This window comes from Paramisgurnus dabryanus, chromosome 7 (assembly GCF_030506205.2).
Source record: "Paramisgurnus dabryanus chromosome 7, PD_genome_1.1, whole genome shotgun sequence".
Taxonomy (NCBI): Eukaryota; Metazoa; Chordata; class Actinopteri; order Cypriniformes; family Cobitidae; genus Paramisgurnus; species Paramisgurnus dabryanus.
The window spans coordinates 47781187-47805459 of NC_133343.1; the positions used below are offsets into that span (position 1 = coordinate 47781187).

Here is a 24273-nt window from a genome sequence, read left to right on the forward strand (position 1 = left end):
TTAAACTCAATTGTCAAGACGCAGCAATCTTTGATGCGACTTACCAGCAGCAAGAGATGTAAACAACTGCTGCTGGTGATGTAGCTCCGCCCCTGTAATATCATGCACGTAAATGCGGATGACGTAACAGCCAATGTCGAGTTTTCCCAATTAATGCATGAATTTAACAACATTATTTAAACTCCGTTACATATATACTACTGTATTTTTTCAATTTTACTGTTATTTATTTTACAGTGTAAAATATATACTACTGTATTTTCTAAGATTAAATTAAATACTGTTATTTTATTGGTTGATGTTAAATATAAAGACAACAACTATATCTTTAAAAGCAGAAAATTTATTGTGCAGTTTTAACTGTATATTTGTAACAATATTAACAAAAATAACAAAAAAATGATTAGATTTTAAACAAAAAGTAAAAAAAAAACAAAATCAGTCAGCAATCAATGTATCAAATGGTTGCCATAGTGTAGTTACCCTAAAGAGAAAACCACCTCATACAATACAGTGAAAAGCATAATTACAATACAGTTTTTTGTAGGTAGTATGGGTGGTGGTGGCAGGATGAAGGTGTAGGTCAGGAGTAGGCAACGTCGGTCCTGGAGTGCCGAAATCCTGCAGATTTTATTTCCAACCCTGATAAAACCTCGCCTACCTGTAGTTTTCTGGTGACTCTTCAGATCTAGTTGTTCAGGTGTGTTTGTTTAGAGCTGGAGCAAAACTCTGCAGGACAACGGCACTCCAGGACCGACATTTCCTACACCTGGTGTAGGTGGTGGGGGCGTCATATACAGCAAGGGCGACAGCACTTGTGATAATCCTGTAACAAATGATTAAAGAAATTAATATTAAGTCAAAAAATTAACTAATCATCTAAAATGCTTGTTTTTAGCAATAATGTACTTTGAGCTCACCAGTTATAATCTAGAACATGGCCAAGTCTTGAGATCCACCTTGAAAGAACAGAGAAAATATTACGGAGAATGTTACAATAACATTACATATTACTGAAAGCTTAAATAACCCAGTCGCAGTGCTGGTTGGTGACTTCTTTTTCAAGGGCGCATGATGCAAAGCTTGTCACAACATGTATTTAGCGCGTCATGTAAACTTATGTGTATCACGCATCATGTCAAAATGCGTGTCTGCTGCAGATGCTTCAAAGGGGTTTATTATAAAACATCTCGCTAAATCTCATGTGTAATCAGAGTTTAGTGTTAAGTTAGTGTCTTGCGAGTATTTTGTGAACTTGAGTGTCATAAAATAATAAACCCTTCTGACGCTTTTACAGCAGGCACGTATTTTGACATAAGGCAAGATGCACATGGTTAACATGACACAACGAACGCATACTTTGACATGATGAGCAACACACATTACACTCTGAACACATATTTTGAATTTGCACCCCTTAGGAGAGAAGTCACCAGCCACCACTGCGAAGTAGAATACCATTTTGAATAAATAATATTTAATAGACCACAGATAGACTATTAAATATTTTTGCATGATTTTACACATTTCGGTGATAAAAACATGACACAAACATTACCCATAAATAGGGGTGTGCCGGTTTCAGAATTGGTGATGACGGTTATGACTTGATTCAAATGTGACGGTTCGTAACATAACCGTCGGTGTGGGGCGTTTTGCTTGTTTAAATGCTCGTGGATTGACGGGAAAGTGTCATTTTACCATAAAATCATGAATGTTATGCCAAGTGTGTTTCAAACAGTAATAATGTTGAACAATTTAACAGAAAGCAATGAAATATTTAAAAAACACACTATCAGAGCTGTCACTCTCTGCCCAGCATAAATTAATCCTCTATCTATCATCTATCTTAATAATCTTTAGAGAAACACATTTGTGCCATGGGCTTTTTATGTCTGTAATTGTGTCTATATATCTGTCATTACACGGACCAAAACCAGAGGTTTTGCTCATAAATGCAGGTAAAAGAAAGTAATGTGAACTTCAGATTGTTATTAAACTGCACACTATGCGCTGCAAACGCAACCAGTGTAAAAGCACAATGGCCACGCGCAGCAAACGCTCTCCGCAGATGCGCTGCACAGTGCTCACCCGGCGTTTGAATAAACTAGACACTGATTAGCTACTTGCTCTACGTTTCTTTAAAATTAACAGCAAGCAGTGAATGTGCATTCAGGAGAGTTAGTAGGTTAGCATGGGAGGATTTGAACTTGAAAACCGGAGTGTACTGACGGAAGAGATGATTTGAAAGGTGAGACTTTGTTTAATATGTTTAATCTCAAAAGTAACCGAAAAGTAACCTGGTTTTTCCTGTATGTCAGCGCGTTGTCAGTGTTGCTCCGCTCTGTATTTTCACTGCGTGAGAACATGAGGGGGCGTGTAACACAGACTGTTAACAATTGTTTTTAATTAGTATTTTAAAATTCTTTATGCTAAATTTTTTTTTTTATATATTTTAATAACACGGTTTTGGCGGTTATAGAGTTCCAATGACGGTGTTTAACTATAACCGTCGGTCTCACGGTTATATAATGACCGTCACACCCCTACCCATAAATTATAACTGGTGTAAGAAATAAATAAATGTGTTAACTATAATAATTATTATCAATAAACACAAAACTAATTCCGTATAGACCATTCCAAACTTAAGACGTTAAATGAACAAATTTACACAAAACTATATACGAACCAATTACCACTAAGTAAGGTTTGTTATGGCAAAACAATTTATAGAAATATGCTCCTCACATCAAGGGGGTTTAAAGTGCCATGAAAAATTGTTGTTGGTGTTAGCTTTGCTGAATCCTGTGAAAATAACATGTACTGAGTAACTAAGAATAAAAGTTAAAGAGTTGAGTTATAAATTGCATCAAAATCTAAACTCTATTGTTAGCCAAACTCAAAACTTACATTTTCCAGACAAAAGGTAAACTTGCTGTATTCTCAAGATGAAGAAATAAAATGAGCAGTGCAGGGTTTTTCTCCATATCAGAAACACCTGTGTAAACATAAAAATAAAACACAAGTTATTGCCACACTGATTAAAATATTCTGTACTAAGTATGGGAGCTGTAAGAGATTAATACACACTCATTAAATACACTCAGCAAGTAGTTGCTTACTTATAAATATTAAAATAATTATTAGATAAATTTCATCCTTGTTAATGTGCTCCCAACTGATGTGCTGTTCCAGTTCTGTGCATTTTTCAAGTGTATAGGCAGTTCCTGACCAAACGCTTGACCAGTCCAGTACAGTAAAGTAAAGTAATTGTTCGACATTTCAAATTGGGTACAACATTTTTTGTACCTTTTCGAGCCAGTATGTCCTGTCTTCAGATTTAGATGAAGGTCCTTCCCAAACCACATCTTGATGTCATAAAGAATCTTAAACACATAACATTTCAACAGAATGATTCAGGGCACTTGCACAGTAATACCTGAAAATGAATAGATTTTGTTCTAACTCAGATGATCACATGATATTGTCATAACAACGTAATAATAAGTAAGATATTGTTTCTGTCTTAATAGACTGATTGCAGGCTTTGCCTGATGGTAAATGCATGGTAAAAATTTTTATTAACAGATAATTGAACCACGTAAAAAAATAATAATAATTGAACCACGTGACTTCTCCCGATCACCCGGGACATATGACCATCATGTAATGGCAGCATATACAAAACAGGGATACAAAGGAAAACGTTGATCATTGGATTAATCCATATCAGGTCCTAGAACACATTTTCAGATCTCATGTCTGTGATGACTGGATATAAAGATCAGGAAGCAAATGCAGTAAAGATGAAAATGATTTATTAAATAGACGACACAGATGATATGATAGTAATGTATGAACAGACAAAGGCTGCGGTGACAAGTCCTTGTGCTCATGGGTGAAGTCAAGATGACGGATGAAACCGGATACACAGACAGGCAGAACTCCACGCGTAGACGAGACCACAGGAACACACGACACGATAACACAGGTAAGACAACGTAGCATTTTTTCAATTCAATTCAATTCAATTTTATTTATATAGCGCTTTTCACAAAAGTCAATTGTTTCAAAGCAGCTTTACATAAATAGAAGCAGTGAAAAGCACAGAAAACGACAGATAGCACAACAAAATACATGATAGCATGAGCAGTTAAATTTGCTGCGGCTATGACTCAATATTATAATTGCACGTATTACTAAAGCAACGTATAGAAGAGGAAGCTAGGTAAAGCCCAAAAAGGATGCCTCCCCGGGGTGAAAAACCCCCTAGGAGAAAAAAAATAATCATCTGGCAGTGAGAAGAGAGAACGGGTGAGTATATATGCCGTCTGAATAACTACCACCAGCTGGAGCAAAGCAATCACGCGCACCTGCACTCACTCAGATCATTAGTGATCAGACACACACACGCATACTTCAGTCATACGACAACACAACACAGAAAGTCACGATGGACTTATCCTACCGTGACAGTACCCCCTCCCCCACGGACGTCACCTGACGTTCCCGGGCTCCTTGACCTGTGATGGAATTCATCAATAAGGGAGTGATCCAATATGTCCCGAGCAGGAACCCAACTTCTCTCCTCCGGACCGTAACCTTCCCAATCCACCAAGTACTGAAATCCACGTCCCCTCCGTCTAGAGTCCAGAATACGATTAATCGAATAAGTTAGTTCCCCATCTACGATACGAGGCGGGGGGGAACCGGGACCGGCGGATTAAGACGAGATTTAAACACGGGTTTGATTTTGGAAATGTGGAAAACCGGATGAATTCGTCTGTACACAGGAGGGAGATTAAGGCGGACTGTTACTGGGTTAATGATCTTAGCAAAAGAGAACGGGCCGATTAATTTGGGAGTCAACTTATTCGAGACGGAACGCATCGGAATATTCTGAGTAGAAAGCCACACTTTTTGACCCACGACGTAAACGGGAGGCTTCGACCGGTGGCGATCGGCCTTAGCTTGGTGCGTTGTCTCACTTGGAGTATGACCTCACGTGCCCTGCTCCAAGTGCGACGGCACCTCTGGACGAAAGCGTGCACGGAGGGGACCGCGACCTCGGATTCCAGACTGGGAAATAATGGTGGTTGGTACCCTAAACTACCCTTAAACGGAGATAGGCCCGTAGCTGACACTGGTAATGAATTGTGCATGTACTCCACCATAGAGAGTTGTTGGCTCCAGGAGGAAGGATTCTTGGAGACCAAACATCGCAACGCTCTTTCCACATCCTGATTGGCTCGTTCGGTTTGACCATTGGTCTGAGGATGAAACCCCGAAGACAGACTAACCGTAGCCCCTAGCAATCTGCAGAACTCTCGCCAAAATTTAGATATAAATTGGGGACCCCTATCGGAGACCACGTCTGTCGGGAGGCCATGTAACCGGAATACGTGATCAACGATAGTATCCGCTGTCTCCTTGGCTGAAGGCAATTTGGGCAAGGGGATAAAATGAGCCGCCTTCGAGAATCGGTCCACTACAGTTAAAATCACCGTATTACCCTGGGAGGGCGGTAATGAAATCGAGCGAAATATGGGACCAGGGTCTCGAAGGGACCGGCAGCGGTCTAAGTAATCCGTCAGGAGGACGATTAGACGCCTTACCCACAGCGCAAACCGAACAAGCCAATACAAAATCGTGTGTGTCACGAGCCATCCCTGGCCACCAGAATCGTTGCTTAACCAAAAACTTGGTTCGACTGACCCCTGGATGGCAAGCTATACTGGAATTATGGCTCCATTTAAGTACCTCTGATCTCAGTCCCTCTGGCACAAATAACCGGTTCGGTGGGCAACGGGCCGGGGGCGTTACCCCTTCTAAGGCTTTAGTTACCTTCGATTCGATCTCCCATGAGAGCGCGGAGATGAATAGAGTCTCCGGTAAAATGGGCTCGGGAGAGGAAACACGATCGGGACGCTCAAAAATGCGGGACAAAGCATCAGGTTTGGTGTTTTTAGAACCTGGACGGTAGGACAATGTGAACTAGAAACGAACGAAAAATAAAGCCCACCGAGCCTGCCTAGAGTTCAAACGTTTAGCAGATTTGATGTACTCGAGATTCTTGTGATCAGTGTAAACTATGAAAGGCACACCCGACCCCTCAAGCCAATGACGCCATTCTTCCAGTGCTAGTTTAACAGCCAACAACTCCCGATTACCAATGTCATAATTACGTTCAGCAGGCGATAAGCGATGGGAGTAAAACGCGCAGGGATGCACCTTCCCGTCTGAGGATGTGCGTTGAGATAACACGGCTCCTACCCCCACATCTGACGCATCGACCTCCACTATGAACTGGCGTTTACGATCAGGGGCCACGAGAATCGGGGCTGAAACGAAGCAGCCTTTCAGTTTGGCAAATGCAGTCTGGGCTGCATCCGACCACCTGAACGCCGTACTAGGGGAGGTCAAGGCGGTCAGAGGTGCGGCTAGTTGGCTGAAATTGCGAATAAAACGCCGGTAAAAATTGGCGAACCCCAGAAATCTCTGCAGGGCCTTGCGAGACTCTGGGGACGGCCAATCCACCACAGCCTTAACTTTCTCCGGATCCATACGGACACCCTCAGTCGAAATGATGTGCCCTAGGAAGGAAACAGACTGTGCATGAAATTCGCATTTCTCCGCCTTGACAAAAAGCCCATTCTCTAGCAACCTAAGAAGCACTCGTCGTACGTGTTGCACATGTTCCTGGAGAGACGTAGAAAAAATCAGTATGTCGTCCAGGTAGACATACAAAAACTGATCGACCATGTCTCGCAACACGTCATTAACGAGTGCTTGGAAAACTGCTGGCGAGTTGGATAATCCGAAAGGCATCACGCAGTACTCAAAATGGCCACGAGGGGTGTTAAAAGCAGTTTTCCATTCATCCCCCTCCCTTATGCGGACCAAATTATAAGCATTACGTAAATCCAGTTTTGTGAAGACGGAGGCTCCTTGCAACCTCTCGAAGGCCGAAGACATTAACGGCAAAGGATAAGTATTCTTTACCGTAATGTTATTCAACCCTCGGTAATCAATACAAGGACGCAAGGACCCATCCTTCTTACCAACAAAAAAGAACCCCGCCCCCGCTGGAGATGAAGAAGGGCGAATGAACCCGGTTGCCAGAGAATCAGAAATGTATTTCTCCATGGCCTCCATCTCAGGAACAGAAAGACAGTAAAGTTTGCCTTTAGGCGGAGACGTACCTGGCAGTAAATCTATGGCACAGTCATAGGGACGATGTGGAGGTAGAGAAGCGGCTCGGGACTTACTGAACACTCCCTTCAGGTCATGGTACTCAGCGGGCACGCTAGTTAAGTCCACCGTCTTCTCCTGAAACACAGACGCAGAGACAGGTACACAAGCAGAGACAAGACAAGACTTATGACAAGCTTCACTCCAACCGGTGATAGTTCCTAATCTCCAGTTGACAGATGGGTTGTGTTTAAGCAGCCAAGGATGTCCAAGTACAATGGGAGCCAGAGGGGAAATAATAACATAAACCTGCAAAGTCTCAGAATGGTTGCCAGAAATACAGATGGTGAACGGGTCCGTGATGTGAGTGATGACAGATAATTCACTACCATTGAGTGCGAAGGGTGAAATGGGTTTGGAGAGAGGTGTCAACGGAACCTGGAGCTTACGTGCAAAGTGGTGATCGATTAAATTCCCCTCGGCTCCCGAGTCCAGTAGTGCGTCACAGGTGAGATGTGTGTTGCGCCACCGCAGCTTCACCGGGAGGAGGGTAGATGTTAATGGGGTCTTTGCTGAAGAGATTCCGCCCGAAAGTAACCCCAGCACTACTCCCGGGCGTTGCCTTTTACCGGACCCCGATGGAGGAGGTGCCCGGCCTCTCCGCAGTATAGGCAAAGCCCCAGTGATCGACGGTGAATCCTCTCCTCCCGGGAAAGCCGAGCTCGACCCACCTGCATGGGCTCCGGATCGGACATGGAGGAACCGGCCGCACTCTCTCTCAACGACGGTCTTCTTTCCAGAACAGCGTGAGAAAAACCTTCATCGTCGTAAGCCGGAATACTCCTCAGTCGGATATCCGCTCGGATAGCCGCATCGATGAGACCATTGAGAGAGGCTGGAATCTCCCCATGTTGAAGTTCACGCTGGATGCGGCCGGTTAACCCATGCAGGAAAATATCCCACTGCGCCTCTTCGTTCCAATGCGTGTCCGCCGCTAGCGTACGAAAGTCGATGGCATAATCTGACACGGACCGTGTACCCTGACCCAGATCGGCCAGCTTCCTAGCCGCATCTCTTCCAACTGCAGATCGGTCGAAGACTTTTCTCATCATTGCTGACAGCGTCTCGAAACTCTGGGTACACGGGTCGTGGTTTTCCCACACCGCTGTTCCCCAACGCGCCGCCTTTCCCGTCAGAAGAGATAACACAAATCCCACTTTACTCTCTTCCGTGATGCAGATCAGGGGCTGAAGAAAGAAATGGAGAGAGCATTGAGATAGAAATGGTCTACAACATTCTGGATCACCTGCGTATTTCTCTGGCGTAGATAGTTTAGGTTCCTGACGGGATGCGCTCGCGGGTGGTGTAGGAGGAACAGACGGTGCGGGTGGCGCAGTGGGTAGCGTCAGCTGTTGGATCGCCTGGGTGAGCTTGGACACTTTGTCTGTCATATCCTTCATTCCCCGGCTCAGTTCCTCAATCCGACTGTCCTGGGTGGTGAAGCGATGTATGGCATCAGAGATAAACTCTTCAAACCGAGCCGGGGATCCTTTACCTGCTGCTTCCATTTTTGGCCAGATGATTCTGTGATGACTGGATATAAAGATCAGGAAGCAAATGCAGTAAAGATGAAAATGATTTATTAAATAGACGACACAGATGATATGATAGTAATGTATGAACAGACAAAGGCTGCGGTGACAAGTCCTTGTGCTCGTGGGTGAAGTCAAGATGACGGATGAAACCGGATACACAGACAGGCAGAACTCCACGCATAGACGAGACCACAGGAACACACGACACGATAACACAGGTACAACGTAGCATAATCATCTGGCAGTGAGAAGAGAGAACGGGTGAGTATATATGCTGTATGAATAACTACTACCAGCTGGAGCAAAGCAATCACACGCACCTGCACTCACTCAGATCATTAGTGATCAGACACACACACGCATACTTCAGTCATACGACAACACAACATAGAAAGTCACGATGGACTTATCCTACCGTGACAATGTCAGCAGAACACTAATACACATTTTCACATAAATATTCGCGGATATTATTTAAATCCACAATACATCTTTGTGTATGGATAGTCCTATTATTAGCAGATGAACAAAAGTTATGTGACTGAAAAGAGTAAGGCTTTTATGAAACTACACAATAATAAGTTAGTACTCACCGACTGTTTAAAAAAGCACTGCTGGTCTCAATCCAATTGAGCACACAAACACACCGCCACACAACAAGCACAGGATCTCTTCAATGAGATGCCCGCTGTAGTGATGATCTCCCCGCGATAGACGAGAGGACGAGCATGCAGGCGTAAAACCACCGTAGAAAATTTGTTGTGGACTGTAGCCCAGATTTACATACACTAATGAAGAAGATAAAACATTGTTAAATCTATTATACGTCTTTTCAATACTTCTAGCTGCCATAATGTTCAGTCAATGTATTATTTTAAACCTATTCCACAGATATTCATTACACAACGTATTCTGGCACAACATAATTCAAGTTTATAACGTTATTTATTTAACACATTAATTTCTTTCTCTTACTCACCTCAGCAAAGTCTCTGTCAACCATCACGATAAGCTCAGACTCGCCCTGACCGTTAATTTGAAAATGCCCTGCGCGTGTCACAGTGTTTAACTGTGTTCTGTGTTTGTGTGTGTTTATTGTGTCAGTCACTGATCATCAGCATCACCTGGACTCATTAGTTAATTACCTGCCTCTTGTCACCAGCTGTTACCAATCACCTTTTGTATAAATGCTGTGTCCTGGGTTGTGTCTTTGTGGGATCGTTGTTCTTTGTCACTGGTTGTTTGCTCCTGTTCACCATCTGTGTTACTCCTTGGAATGTCTACAATTTGTACTACTGTGAGCTTTAATTATGTTTATTAAAACTGTTTAACCTGCACATCCTTCTCTTTAATTGTACCGTGACAGCGCGGGGTTTTACACAGTGAACGTGCTTTCTTTTGCACACACGCAGACAATCATTGTGTAGTTGCAGAAGTTGTTTGCTGTTATGACAGAAATTAAGTAAAATTTAGTCGAAAGAACCCTTTAGTGCCAATAAAGTCTCATACCAGATATTGCATATAGCACTTACCAGATAATGATGAAGTGAGTGAAGACAAACACGACGACACAATATCTCGTATAATAGCTCTCTGTCATTTTGTGGTCACAAAATTAATGTTAGCATATACGTATTAATATTCACCCAGCAGATATTAATAAAGAAATACGCGCTAGATGCAAGAGCAGAACAGATACGACGACACACACGCGTTCTGCCACTCCCCCTACTGACAGAACTGAGGAGCACATCACGTGACCGACTCGCGCCTGAACCCTCCGCATTTGTTTAATCAAATTCTAAAATTAGCGCTTTTTTAACTAATCGACTGCTATTTGAAGATTATACATATATATATTATCGCCTAAACTAATGTTAAAAATACATTTTGTGACCCAGAGGCAATAATATTAAGAACTGATGGTATGTCTATTGAATTGGCTGGTGATTTCATTAAAGCCTCAGAAAAGGCACGTCATAAGTTAAAGGAACACACCGAGCATCTGATGTGAAAACAGACATTAAACCAAATATCTCACAAAAAATTAAGCATTTAAGATATAAATAGACGTTTGTCATTGTGTTTTGCAGTTGGTTGGTAATACTGTATTCAGAGTAATATTTCCCATAATGCATTAGAAAACTACAGTAGCCTACTGTACAAAGCTTATGCAGTAAAAAACTGTTGAAAATACATTAAAATACTGTGGAAACAACAAATCTACAGTAATAACCGGTAAACAACTTATACAGTACGAATCTGTCGAGAAAAACAGTAAAAAACTGTGAAAACAACGAAAATTATTTACAGTGTAGCTGCTACTCTGACTAAATAATTTTTAATAGATAGTAGGACGCTTGCTTGGGTGACAAACTTTCTTAGCTCCAGAATTCAGCAGGTTAAAATAGGAGGGTCTATCTCAGACAGATTGATTACTTCAGTTGGAGCTCCCCAGGGATGCGTTTTATCCTTATATCTTTATCTTTATTTATTAGACAAAACGTGACAGGGCCAACGCATACTCGTAAGCACACATTAGACTTAATTCTGTCACTCGGACTCAATATTAATGACGTCGAAATATCACCTCAGAGTGATGCAGTTTCTGACCATTACCTTGTGTCATACACTGTACTTCTAGATAGGATCACTCAATCTACAACATGCTACCGACTAGCCAGAACAATAATTTCCACCACTAAAGATAGCTTTATTAGCACTCTTCCAGACCTGTCCCAAATGAAACATGTAGCAGATAACTGTGACGATCTAGATATTGAAATAGAAAACCTAAACAATGTCTGTTCTAACACATTGGATGCCGTTGCTCCCATTCGAAAAAAGAGATTCAAAGAAAAACCGCCAGCTCCATGGTATGACCATCACACAGCAGCCCTTAAAAAGGCAGCTAGAAAAATGGAAAGAAATTATAGAAGCACAAAGTTAGAAGTATGGCGCGCAGCATGGAAACAGAGTGTTAAACACTACAGACAGGCTATTAAAACCGCCAGATCTACATATCTCAGTACGCTTATTAAAGAAAATCATAACAACCCTCGTTTCCTCTTTAGCACAGTTGCGAAACTGACTAGAAACAAAGAACAAACAGAAACCAATAGTAAACTTCAACACAATAGTAACGACTTCATGAACTTCTTTTCTAACAAAATTTCGGCTATTAGGGAAAACATCGTAGCTACCCAGGCAGCCACCACTCTACCCATTAGTTCACTTAACACTAGACTACCATACGAACATCTCGATTCATTTAAACCTACTACAATAGATGAGCTCTCTAAACTAGTCACATCATTCAAATCATCGTCCTGTATATTAGACCCCGTTCCCACAAAACTACTTAAAGAAGTATTCCCTGTAGTGTCAACCCCGGTTCTAAATATCTTTAACTCATCGCTAGAAATAGGATACGTTCCAACAGCTTTCAAACTAGCAGTTATTAAACCGCTGATTAAAAAAACCACAGCTTGACCAAGGAGAACTTAATAACTTTAGACCAATCTCAAATCTCCCTTTTCTTTCGAAAATATTAGAAAAGGTAGTGGCAAGCCAGTTACGCACATTCTTGACAAATAATAGTACATATGAAAAGTTCCAATCAGGATTCAGGCCCCACCATAGCACAGAGACAGCGTTGCTTAGAGTTACAAATGACCTCCTATTAACATCCGATCGTGGTGAAATCTCAATTCTTATATTACTAGACCTTAGTGCAGCATTTGACACAATAGACCACAGAATCCTACTCAATAGACTAGAAAACTATGTTGGTATCAGTGGTCAGGCGCTAGCCTGGTTTAGGTCATATCTAACCAATCGCTATCACTTTGTTTATGTAAATGAGGAAGAGTCATATCACTCCCTGGTTAAATACGGTGTACCGCAGGGATCAGTTTTAGGTCCTATCCTGTTCTCCTTATACATGTTACCCCTAGGAGACATTATCACGAAACACAACATAAGTTTTCACTGCTATGCGGATGATACCCATCTTTACATCGTTTTCTAAGCTAAAAGACTGCATTAGCGATGTTAGTGACTGGATGGCACATAACTTTCTTAAGCTCAACTCCAATAAGACAGAGGTACTTATTATTGAACCAAATCGCTACAAACATAATATGTCAGATTACAAATTGCACATAGATGGCTGTACTGTGGTGCCATCTTCCACGGTTAGGAACTTAGGTGTGATGTTCGACAGCAACTTATCCTTTGATACTCATATCGCCAACGTCTGCCGCACAGCATTCTTCCATCTTAGAAATATCTCAAAAATACGCCATATACTGTCTACATCTGACGCAGAGAAGCTTATTCATGCTTTTATGACCTCTAGAATAGACTATTGTAACTCGCTACTCGGGGGATGCCATTCAAATCAGGTCAACAAGCTTCAGCTAGTTCAAAACGCTTCTGCAAGGGTACTTACTCGATCTAAGAAGTATGACCACATAAGCCCAATTCTGGCATCTTTACACTGGCTACCAGTTAAATATCGCATCCAATTTAAAATATCACTAATCACCTACAAAGCTTTAAATGGCTTAGCACCCTCATATCTTAGAGAATTACTATCAGAATACAATCCATCACGCACACTACGGTCGCAAAATTCTGGCCTATTGATTATCCCTAGACTATCAAAAGTGTCTAAAAGTGGAAGATCCTTTTCCTACTTAGCCCCTAAGCTCTGGAATGATTTACCAACCGATGTCCGAGAATCAGACACAGTCGATCATTTTAAATCTAGACTTAAAACTTTTCTCTTCAACAAAGCATTCGCATAATTTGTCTAGTAAAGGTTCTTAACTCGCAATAGTTATTTTCACGGAACAACAGACGACAGTGGGGCTTCCGGCCTTAGTCAAACGGTTTGGCACGTATGGTCGGGTTGCGATTTTGGTGCTTTCGTGTGTCTTGTGAATAGTATGCCATACAGACCCGTTTGCCACTGAACCTGCATTAACGACGACAGTGGGGCCTCCAGCCTTAGTCAAACGGGTTGGTATGTATGGTCGGGTTGCGTTTTTCGCGCTTTCGTGTGTCTTGTGAATAGTATGCCATACATACCCGTTTGCCACTGAACCTGCATTAACGACGACAGTGGGGCCTCCAGCCTTAGTCAAACGGGTTGGCACGTATGGTCGGGTTGCGATTTTGGCGCTATCGTAAGTCTTATGAATAGTATGCCATACAGACCCGTTTGCCACTGAACCTGCATTAACGACGACAGTGGGGCCTCCAGCCTTAGTCAAACGGGTTGGTATGTATGGTCGGGTTGCGTTTTTCGCGCTTTCGTGTGTCTTGTGAATAGTATGCCATACAGACCCGTTTGCCACTGAACCTGCATTAACGACGACAGTGGGGCCTCCAGCCTTAGTCAAACGGGTTGGCACGTATGGTCGGGTTGCGATTTTGGCGCTATCGTAAGTCTTATGAATAGTATGCCATACAGACCCGTTTGCCACTGAACCTGCATTAACGACGACAGTGGGGCTTCCGGCCTTAGTCAAACGGGTTAACACGTATGGTCGGGTTGCGATGTTTTTGGCGTTTTCTCCTGGTCCTGTAAATGGTATACAATATAGACCCGTTTGCCACTGAACCTGCATTAACGACGACAGTGGGGCTTTAGGCCTTAGTCAAACGGGTCGTCAGGTTTCATTTTCTCTTAAAGATCGGAAGGTGACCCTTATTTACCATATATACCCTCGCATTGGGCCCCCAATTTGCTAAATCCTCAACTGTGGATAACATAATTATGCCGCAATATTTAGTCTGTCTGGAACTAAGCTGAGCTAAACCACATCACTGTGTGACACTTCAATACATATGAACGGCCGCTACGCTAATACGATTTTGTTTTTCTCTCCCTGTCTCGTCCTCGACCCGAGGACGAGACAAACAGACCCAGTCCCGGTAGATGTGAAAGTCGGCACACCTCTGATCTACTGGCTGTCCTTCAACGTTATGCCCAGCTGATACCTGACCAACGATCACCGGCAGAACCGCTTAATCTCCGCCAAATCTCCATTTCCGTTCTCCCAAGGGTTTTTCCCTCCTAGGACTTATTTTTCCTCGGATAAAAGCCCGGGGTTTTTTTTCTCCTAGGGGGTTTTTCACCCCGGGGAGGCAGCCTTTTTGGGCTTTACCTAGCTTCCTCTTCTATACGTTGCCTTAGTAATACGTGCAATTATAATATTGAGTCATAGCCGCAGCAAATTTAACTGCTCATGCTATCATGTATTCTGTTGTGCTATCTGTCATTTTCTGTGCTTTTCACTGCTTCTATTTTTGTAAAGCTGCTTTGAAACAATTGACTTTTGTGAAAAGCGCTATATAAATAAAATTGAATTGAATTGAATCCCCCTTATTATTTATTTTATATACAAACTCTTGTGTGAGTTCTTTTAAAAACAGACACATTGTAAAGTATGCAGATGACACCGCTTTAGTGAGTCTTTTAAATGATGGGGAGGATGAACACGGCCCTGTTCTTGACTTCTTTATAAACTGGTGTGAAAATTCAAATCTCTTTCTAAATATTTTAAAAACTAAGGAAATGGTTATCGATTTTAAAGAGAAACAGTTAAGTGAATTTCATCCTACACTAATTAATGGGGAGCAGATACAGTTAGTAACAAATTATAAATACCTTGGTGTAATGCTTGACAGTAAATTAAAGTGGGATGCATGGTCAGACTGTGTAAGTAAAAAGCTACAACAGAGAATGTACTTCTTAAAGAAATTACTGATTTTTAATGTCCATAATAGAATATTGTTGATGTTTTATGAAGCTTTTATTGAAAGTATTGTGTCATTCTGTGTAATCTGCTTGTATGGTAACGCCTCTGAGGCCCAGAAGAGATCATTGGGGAAGGTGGTAGTAACAGCAAGTAAATTATTAGGAATAAAGTTAGAGAGTCTGAGTGAGTGTTTCGCTGCAATTAGTGATGCACCAATCCACATTTTTTCACTTCCGATCCGATCCTGATACCTGAATCTGGATATCGTCCGATACCGATACTATTCCGATATCAGCACTGTATTTGCTGCATTTAATATTATCATTATTGTTGACTTTATATGATACTGAAATAAACTCCTCTCAACAGGCAAGTATGATATGTATGTGTATGTATGCATGCATGTATGTCCCAAAAGGCAACTTGAGGTAAATTTAAGGTCAGAAAAGGAAGTCAGAAAAACAGGGAATCCTGTTAACAGGAAAAATCCCATTCTGAAAACAAATATGCAACTGTAAGGGTTTCAAATTGATTGTCAATATTTATTACATTTCATAAATTACAAATACTTTCGTCTTGAACATTTAGGAATGAAAAGTGCAAGTGTAAACATCTTACACTATCAATAAAACGATGTGCATCTGAACAGTAAAAATCAAGTACACACATCAACAAATTTGATGTCAAAATATCTGAAGAACAGTGCAATAACTGTAAACATCTTACACACACACACACACACACACACACACACACACACACACACACACACATATACATACAAATACTACAGTATATTATACTACAGTACTGTACATAGAAAACACTATAAACATTAACAGAATATACCATATATAAGTAAATAAATTTTTTGCAATGATCACACAAATGTGGTGTTCAAACACTTATTATCGATGTCACAAAGATATGTAATATAGGCAGGGTGTTTAACAATAAACTTTATTATCCAAAATCAGTCTGATATCATTGCACTAAACCGTAAACTTGACTTAATATAAGTGCTGCCTCACAATTAGTTCCGACTAATCATTTGCGGATGAAAAGTTTTTGTTTACATGATTTGGTAATTTTCATATTCGAATATATTTGGATACATTGCATGATATTCGAAATCCGTTCGAATTTGATTTTTCTCTAAAGTGACAGCCCTAGTAGGGTTAGGCCATCTTAGTAGCGTCCGCATTTAGGAAGAGTGCTTACGCAGCCTACGGAGGCTACTCTGCTGCTGCTCTGTGCTCCCGCCCTCCCAATTTGTCATACGTCACTAAGAAAAGTGCGTACACTACGCTAATACTCTCTCCTGAATACAGAGGAGTCTAAGATGACGCCACTACCGGAAGGTAGTTATTTACGTTAATAAAGTTTTAAATATGGATATTTCTACAACAACACTGCGCGTATTACCCTCAGAAGACCTTTGTTTATCATCCTGGAGCCGTTTGGATTTCTTTGGGGAAGGATATATGCTCATTTTTTGGACTTGAAGGAGGTGGACCCTGTAAGGTGCTGTTTACCAGCTGGAAAATATAAGACATTTTCTAAAATAACTGAAAAACTGTTAGTCTGAAAAATGTGGACATATGCATCTCGGACACCATCGGGGTGAGTAAATCATTGGTTTAATATCATTTTTGGCCAAACTATCCCTTTAATAATTTCATTATTAATACAGATAATTTTCTTCTTTATATAAATTTATTTTACTTTACAATACTCTTAACATATATTTGCCTTACTGTAAACCATAAAACATACAATCAACTTTTTTCTTTGTTGTAAAAGCTTTAGACTACTTTAACACAGATTTGATTAAAGAAATCACATTATTGTGCTGTAATCACTACAAAATGTCTCCATACACTCTGAATATATAATTTGGCCAGGACTCTTTTTCCTTTGACAGCCACTTTCTCTGGCATCAGGGGCAGTTTACACTTGGTATTAAAACGCGTTTTCGTCGATCCGATCACAAGTGGACAACTCTAAAGACAGGTGTAAACGATATTCAAAATGTTTTGAGCTCGTTCACTTTCGGCCAAAGTTCAGAGGTAGTCGAATACACATTAGACGGGATGGTTTTTGTGATGTAGACACGCATGTGGTCGAATGTGTTCGAATAGCCACACAAGACCGCTTTCTCTCCGCTTATTTATCTAATCTGAGGTACTGAGCACAATGTTTTTTTCTGACTTCTAGCACGAACACACAGTGTACAGTGCTTTCTTTAAGTATTCATTGAGAAAACGAAAGCAGCTGATCTCCGCGTCTTTCATTAGTTTCATTTTGCGAGCGTGTGGAAGTTGCGGGACCTTCTTTCATCAACTGCGCTGAAATATCAGAGAAAGCTCTTACATGTATATGTACAAAACACTGTGCAGCATGTTTACTTACAAAACAAGCAGCGGACTCTGACATAATATTAGTTTGCATCCATTTAAACCTGTCATCACTCCCACTCGCGTATAAATGACAGCAGAGAGACTTGCCCACAGTCTCCACAGACCACCCCACAAAGTAAGTGGTCAAAAGTGGACAAAAGAGACGGATTCAAAAACCAGGTGTAAATTGTTGGGCACGCTTCAGACCAGCCTTCCATCAAGCGTTAATTCTTTCACACCGTGTTAATTAGGGATGGGCGATATCTTATCGTTTGCGATATACCACCAAAAATTATCCTCGCAATGAAAATCTGTCACCTCACGGTAACTATCTATATCTATATCTAGTTGATGAGGTTTGTGTGCGCCCAGTTCACTGTTCATGTGCGGAGTGAAAACAAACATTGCGGAAGCCGGATGTGGGGCTGAGGAGGTGCTTGTTGTTATTACCATGAATTTACCAGAATGCATTTACCAGTAAATACAAAAACGTGCTGTTCACACATGCAGTGAGGTTCCGTCTTTTTACCAGTAAGACATCATTCACATGTATCAAAATACCAGTAAACTCAGAGAAAAAGCCAAGTTACCTGTGGCGCGCGGCCAGTTAGCTCAGTGTTGTATTTGTAAACAATGGTGGGTTATGACTTAATTTCCACAGTCCGTATTTTGTTGTTCTCACATCTGTGGCAAACGCTGATGGTCGCAAAGTTACTCGTGACCAAACAACATTGCGTAAGCCGGAGTCAAACAGAACGTCTCGGTTACGGATGTAACCCTCGTTCCCTGAAGGAGGGAACGGAGACGTCACGTCGTGACCGACGAATTGGGAACTCGCTTAGAGAGACCAATCTGCTTCGAATACTACTAAAACGCCAATGAACTTGGCATTGAGATATTTGCATAATGCTGGCGCCGCCCCGCCAGGTGCGTATATAAGCAGCAGGTGCAAATAGGGAAATTAGCTTCTTTTTCGCTGAGAAAGCCGGAAAGTGTGACCAGCCGTAACAGCAGGTGGCAGCACCTGTGGCGACGGGACGTGACGTCTCCGTTCCCTCCTTCAGGGAACGAGGGTTACATCCGTAACCGAGACGTTCCCTTTCAGTCGGTCACTACGACGTCACGTCGTGACCGACGAATTGGGAATCCCTACCAAAACGCCACTAGGGGCTGACCTCTTCCAGTGTCTGCAGAAAATCCTCCAAAATCCCCTCGGGGAAATTGGAGAAATAAGATAGAGCAGAAAGGCCGGGCACTAGATGTTCCTTTAACCCACAGAAGTTCCAGCGACTGGGAAGCGCCCTACCTGAGCGGGATAGGAACGCTGCGGAAGCCACCGCCCCTCTTAAGGGCTAATGGTGGACGATAAGAAATAAAGACAGCCGTGGCTGTGTAAGCAAAGCAGTGCTCTGCTAAGGGAAACGTGGGCTGGTAGGATTAACCCCACGGAAAAATACTCACAAAGGAACCCGATGGGACACAATGTGGAGCCCGAGCCAACACGTAGGTTCGCGAGGATACAGCTAGTGAAGGCTGACAGCCAATGCTCCGCAACAAAGGCTGCCAAGGCAGCGGAGGAAGAACAATTCAAACCATTACGCATTTTTGTTCTGAAGGCCTTCCATACTGACACAGTTATGAAGCATCAGTTGGAGGCTGCAAGCCGACCTGCGAGTCTGTTCTCCGTGTCCTCCCTGGTGAGGAAAGAACACGAGAGGATACAGGCTCGATACGAACACTGTAAAATCTAATGAACGTATTAGGTGTCGCCCAACCAGCAGCTCTACAGATGTCTGTTAGCGAGGAACCACGAGCTAAAGCCCAAGATGAGGCAACGCTCCGTGTGGAGTGCGCTCTCAAATTAAAGGGGCAAGGAATACCCTGAAGATTATAAGCCAGGGTGATAGTATCAACTACCCAATGAGACATCCTCTGCTTAGTGACAGCTTTCCCTTTCTGCTGGCCACCATAACAAACAAAGAGCTGGTCTGAGGTCCTGAGGCTTTGCGTGCGCTCCACGTAGAGTCGCAGTGCGCGTACGGGGCACAACAAAGCCATGGTTGGGTCTGCGTCCTCCGGAGGCAGCGCTTGCAAGCTCACCACCTGGTCTCTGAAAGGAGTGGTGGGAACTTTGGGCACGTAGCCTGGTCTGGGCCTCAATGTTACACTCGAGGCGGCAGGACCAAACTGAAGGCACGAGTCGTCAACAGAGAATGCATGTAAATCCCCTACTCTCTTCACTGAGGCCAATGCTAGCAGGGTCAGAGCTTTCATTGATAAAAGCTTCAGACTCGCAGACTGCAAAGGCTCGAACGGGGGGGCCTGAAGGGCTTTCAGCACCATGGACAGGTCCCAGGGAGGAATAGAAGGAGGAGGGCGCGAGGGGTTTAGCCTACGAGCGCCTCTTAAAAATCTAATAACCAAATCATGCTGGCCAACTGTTCTGTCGTTGATAAGTGAGTGATGAGCAGAAATAGCAGCGATATCAACTTTAATGGTGGAGGGTGACAGCCTACCTTCTAACCTATGTTGAAGATATAAAAGCACGATGTTAACAGAGCATTCTCTGGGGTCTTCGCGTTGCGAAGAGCACCAGGTGATGAAAAGGTTCCATTTAAACGCGTAAGCCCGTCTTGTGGACGGAGCTCGAGCCGCGTCGATTGTGTTAGATACTGTGGTAAATCACCTAAACCTTGCGCGCGCTCAACGACCACACATGGAGATCCCACAGGTCGGGGCGCGGGTGCCATAATGTGCCCCCTCCTTGAGAAAGAAGGTCCTTCCTCAGGGGAATCCGCCAGGGAGGGGCTGTCGCGAGGAGCATTAGCTCTGGAAACCAATTCCTGCTCGTCCAATACGGGGCGATCAGTAAAAGGCTCTCCTCGTCCTGCCTGACTTTGCACAGTGTCTGTGCGATTAAGCTCACTGGGGGGAATGCGTATTTGCGCATCCCCCGAGGCCAGCTGTGTGCCAATGCGTCCACGCTGAGGCTGCCCTCGGTTAGTGAATAAAATAGGCGACAGTGGGTATCGTCCGGCGACGCAAACAGGTCTATCTGCGCACGACCGAACTTCTTCCAAATTAGCTGGACCGTCTTGGGGTGGAGTCGCCATTCGCCGGGGCGCGCAGCTCGAGAAAGCGCGTCCGCCGCTGTATTGAGCGAGCCCGGAATGTGAATGGCACGAAGGGACCTCAGATGCTTCTGACTCCAAAGGAGGAGATGACGAGCGAGATGCGACAGGTGACGGGAGCGCAAACCGCCTTGACGGTTGATATACGCAACGGTCGCAGTGTTGTCGGTGCGTACTAGTACATCCTTCCCTCGCAGCTCCGTAGCGAAGCGTACAAGTCCCAGATATACTGCCCACAACTCTCGGCAATTGATATGCCAGTGCAACTGGGGTGCTGTCCACACGCCTGAAGCTGTAAGCTCGTCGTACGTGGCACCCCAGCCCGTGTCGGACGCGTCTGTGTGTACAACAGCATGCCGGGAGATTTGTCTCATGGACACACCGGACCGGAGAAACGCGGGGTCCGACCACGGGGGGAATGTTAGGCGACACGCAGGTGTAATAGCTACACGATGGATGCCGGCGCGCCACGCTCTCCTCGGGACTCGATCGTGAAGCCAACGCTGAAGCGGTCTCATATGGAGCAGTCCGAGCGGTGTCACGGCCGCTGCTGCTGCCATATGCCCCAGGAGCTTCTGAAATTGTTTCAGCGGGACCGCATTCTTCCCTCGAAATGAACCGAGGCAAGTCAGAATTGACTGGACGCGCTCTTCTGTTAAACGCGCCGATAAATCGATCGAGTCCAGTTCCATACCGAGAAAATAGATCCTCTGCGTGGGGCAGAGTTTGCTCTTTTCCCAGTTGACCCAAAGACCCAAACGGGCGAGATGCCGAAGCGTTAAATCTCTGTGTTCGCAAAGCGTCCGTCGAGAATGCGCTATTATAAGCCAATCATCGAGGTAAGCCAATATGCGAACGCCGCTCTCTCGGAGGGGTTTTAACGCCGCCTCTATTACTTTCGTGAACACACGGGGAGAGAGGGATAGCCCGAACGGTAAAACTTTGTACTGGTATGCCCGACCCTCGAATGCAAACCGGAGAAACGGTCTGTGACGAGGGAGAATGGACACATGGAAGTACGCGTCTTTCAGGTCTATAGCCGCAAACCAATCTTGGGGGCGAATTGAATTGAATATTTGCTTCGGTGTTATCATCCTGAAAGACCTCTTCTGCAGAGATTTGTTCAGAACGCGCAAATCCAAGATCGGTCGCAACCCACCGCCTTTTTTGGGTACTATGAAATACGGGCTGTAGAAACCCGCCCTCATCTCGGTTGGAGGGACCGGCTCGATCGCGTCCTTCGCCAGCAGGACTCCGACCTCTGCACGCAGTACATGTGCATCGGACGCTTTCACCGTGGTGAAACGAATGCCCGAGAATTTGGGTGTGTGCCGGTTGAATTGTATTTCGTAACCGAGGCGGACAGTGCGTAAAACCCAACGAGACGGGTTGGGAAGCTGAAGCCAAGCCCCCAGGGACCGTACGAGAGGAATTAACGGCACTACCGGTGTACCCGCGGTGGGGCGGCGAGGCGGGACAGGCGGAACTGCCGGTATGTCTGCTGTGACAGCTTAAGTATCTACAGTATGTGTGTGTGTGACACTGACCTGAGCCCGCTGAGGGTGACGGTCGTCTGGTCTCCTCAGCGGAGAGCACAGACTCCGAAGAGGGTGCTGGTGGTCCCGTCTCCTCAGCGGAGAGCTGGGACTCCTCAGGACACCCGCTGGCGATAGAGGAGAGGGAGGAAGAGCATGTGAATGCCCGCTCACATCTCTCTCGATCCTCTGGAGACCTGGAGAAGGAATAGGAATGCACTCCTTTTGTGGTTTTGTGGGTGCCGGCTGAGAAGCCGGCGGAACAGAAACAAAACGAAACCAAAGATTCTCCACCCGGCCCTCTACCGGTGGAGGGAGCGATGCCATCACCGTCTCCCGTAGAGTGATCTCATCCAAATCCAGGTCGCCCGTCTCAGGGCCGCTTTGATTTCCGTTTACCACGGGAAGCGGGTGGGGCGGGCTGCCGACGGCTGTTCCCCCTCCGTGGCCTGGAAGATGTTCTAGTGGGGGGGGTGGAGGCAGCCGCCGCAGGGCGCCCTCGGCGAGGAGCAGACGGGGCCGCCGGCGCTGGAGGACGAGATGCAGGTCGCTTGCGCCGGGGCATGATCTGAGCGATCGCCTCTGTCTGCTTCTGGGCGGCGGAGAACTGCTGGGCAAAAGACTCCACCGACTCACCGAAGAGGCCAGCCTGGGACACTGGAGCGTCCAAGAACTTGTTCTTCTCCGCATCCGACATGTCCGCCAGACATAGCCATAAGTGGCGTTCCTGGACCACCATCGTGGACATGGCACGACCAATTGCCTGCGCTGTCACCTTCGTAGCGCGAAGAGCCAGAGCAGTGGCAGCCCGGAGCTCCGAAAGGACAGGCGAGTCGTGTCCTCCCTCTTGCAGATCCCTCAAGGCCTTCGCTTGGTGAACCTGCAGCAACACCATAGCGTGCAGGGCTGAAGCCGCCTCTCCACATGCCTGGTGGGCAGCGCCCGTTAAACCGGAGGACTGTCTGCAGGCACGAGAGGGGAGGGTTGGGCGGTCCTTCCAAGAGGGAGCGTTAGCCGGACACAGCTGCATCGCGACCGCGCGCTCCACAGGAGGGATCCCCGTATAACCCTTAGCGGCTCCGCTGGTGAGGGAGGTGAGGGGGGAGGGCTGAAACGGCCGTAATCTCGTAGAAAACGGCGACTTCCAGGTTCTAGTCAGCTCCTCGTGCACCTCGGGGAAGAAAGGCACCGGTGGAGAGGGTTGTGAAACCTGGGCAGCTCCAAAGAACCAATCATCCAGGCGGGACGGCTCGGGCTGAGGGGGGGGAACCCACTCTAACCCGACGGTCTCCGCCGCTCGAGCGAGCACGGCCACCATCTCTGGATCGAACTCCGGCGTCCCAACCCGACCAGAGGGAGGAAGGGCGTCGGGGTCCACGTCAGGGGGAGGAGGCCCACCCTCGGATGCTGCGGCGTCGGTGGACCCGGAGGGCGGCACGATGGATTCTAGAGTCATCGTAGAACATGACGCTGAAGTCTCCATCGGCACATCAACCGGCTGTGGATGAGGAGGCTGAGAGCTGGAGGACGAATCCCCCGACCGGCTCAGCACAGTGATGCGGAGGTCGTCTTTAGAGAGCTTCACAGCCGCACCGTGGCGGCGTTCAGCACTCGCATGACGAGGGTTGCGCTTTTCCCGGAGGAAAGAC

At 44.9% G+C, this 24273-nt stretch overlaps 1 long non-coding RNA gene across 1 annotated transcript; it reads right to left on the reverse strand.

Annotated features, from left to right (window-relative positions):
- Nucleotides 1-2743: 2743 nt before the first annotated feature.
- On the reverse strand, nucleotides 2744-3467 carry LOC141282426 (uncharacterized). The gene is made up of 3 exons (XR_012337083.1): nucleotides 3313-3467; nucleotides 2914-3001; nucleotides 2744-2808 (listed from the first exon to the last, which is right to left on the reverse strand). It is a non-coding gene; the product is annotated as an uncharacterized lncRNA (long non-coding RNA).
- Between the last annotated feature and the right edge of the window lie 20806 nt (nucleotides 3468-24273).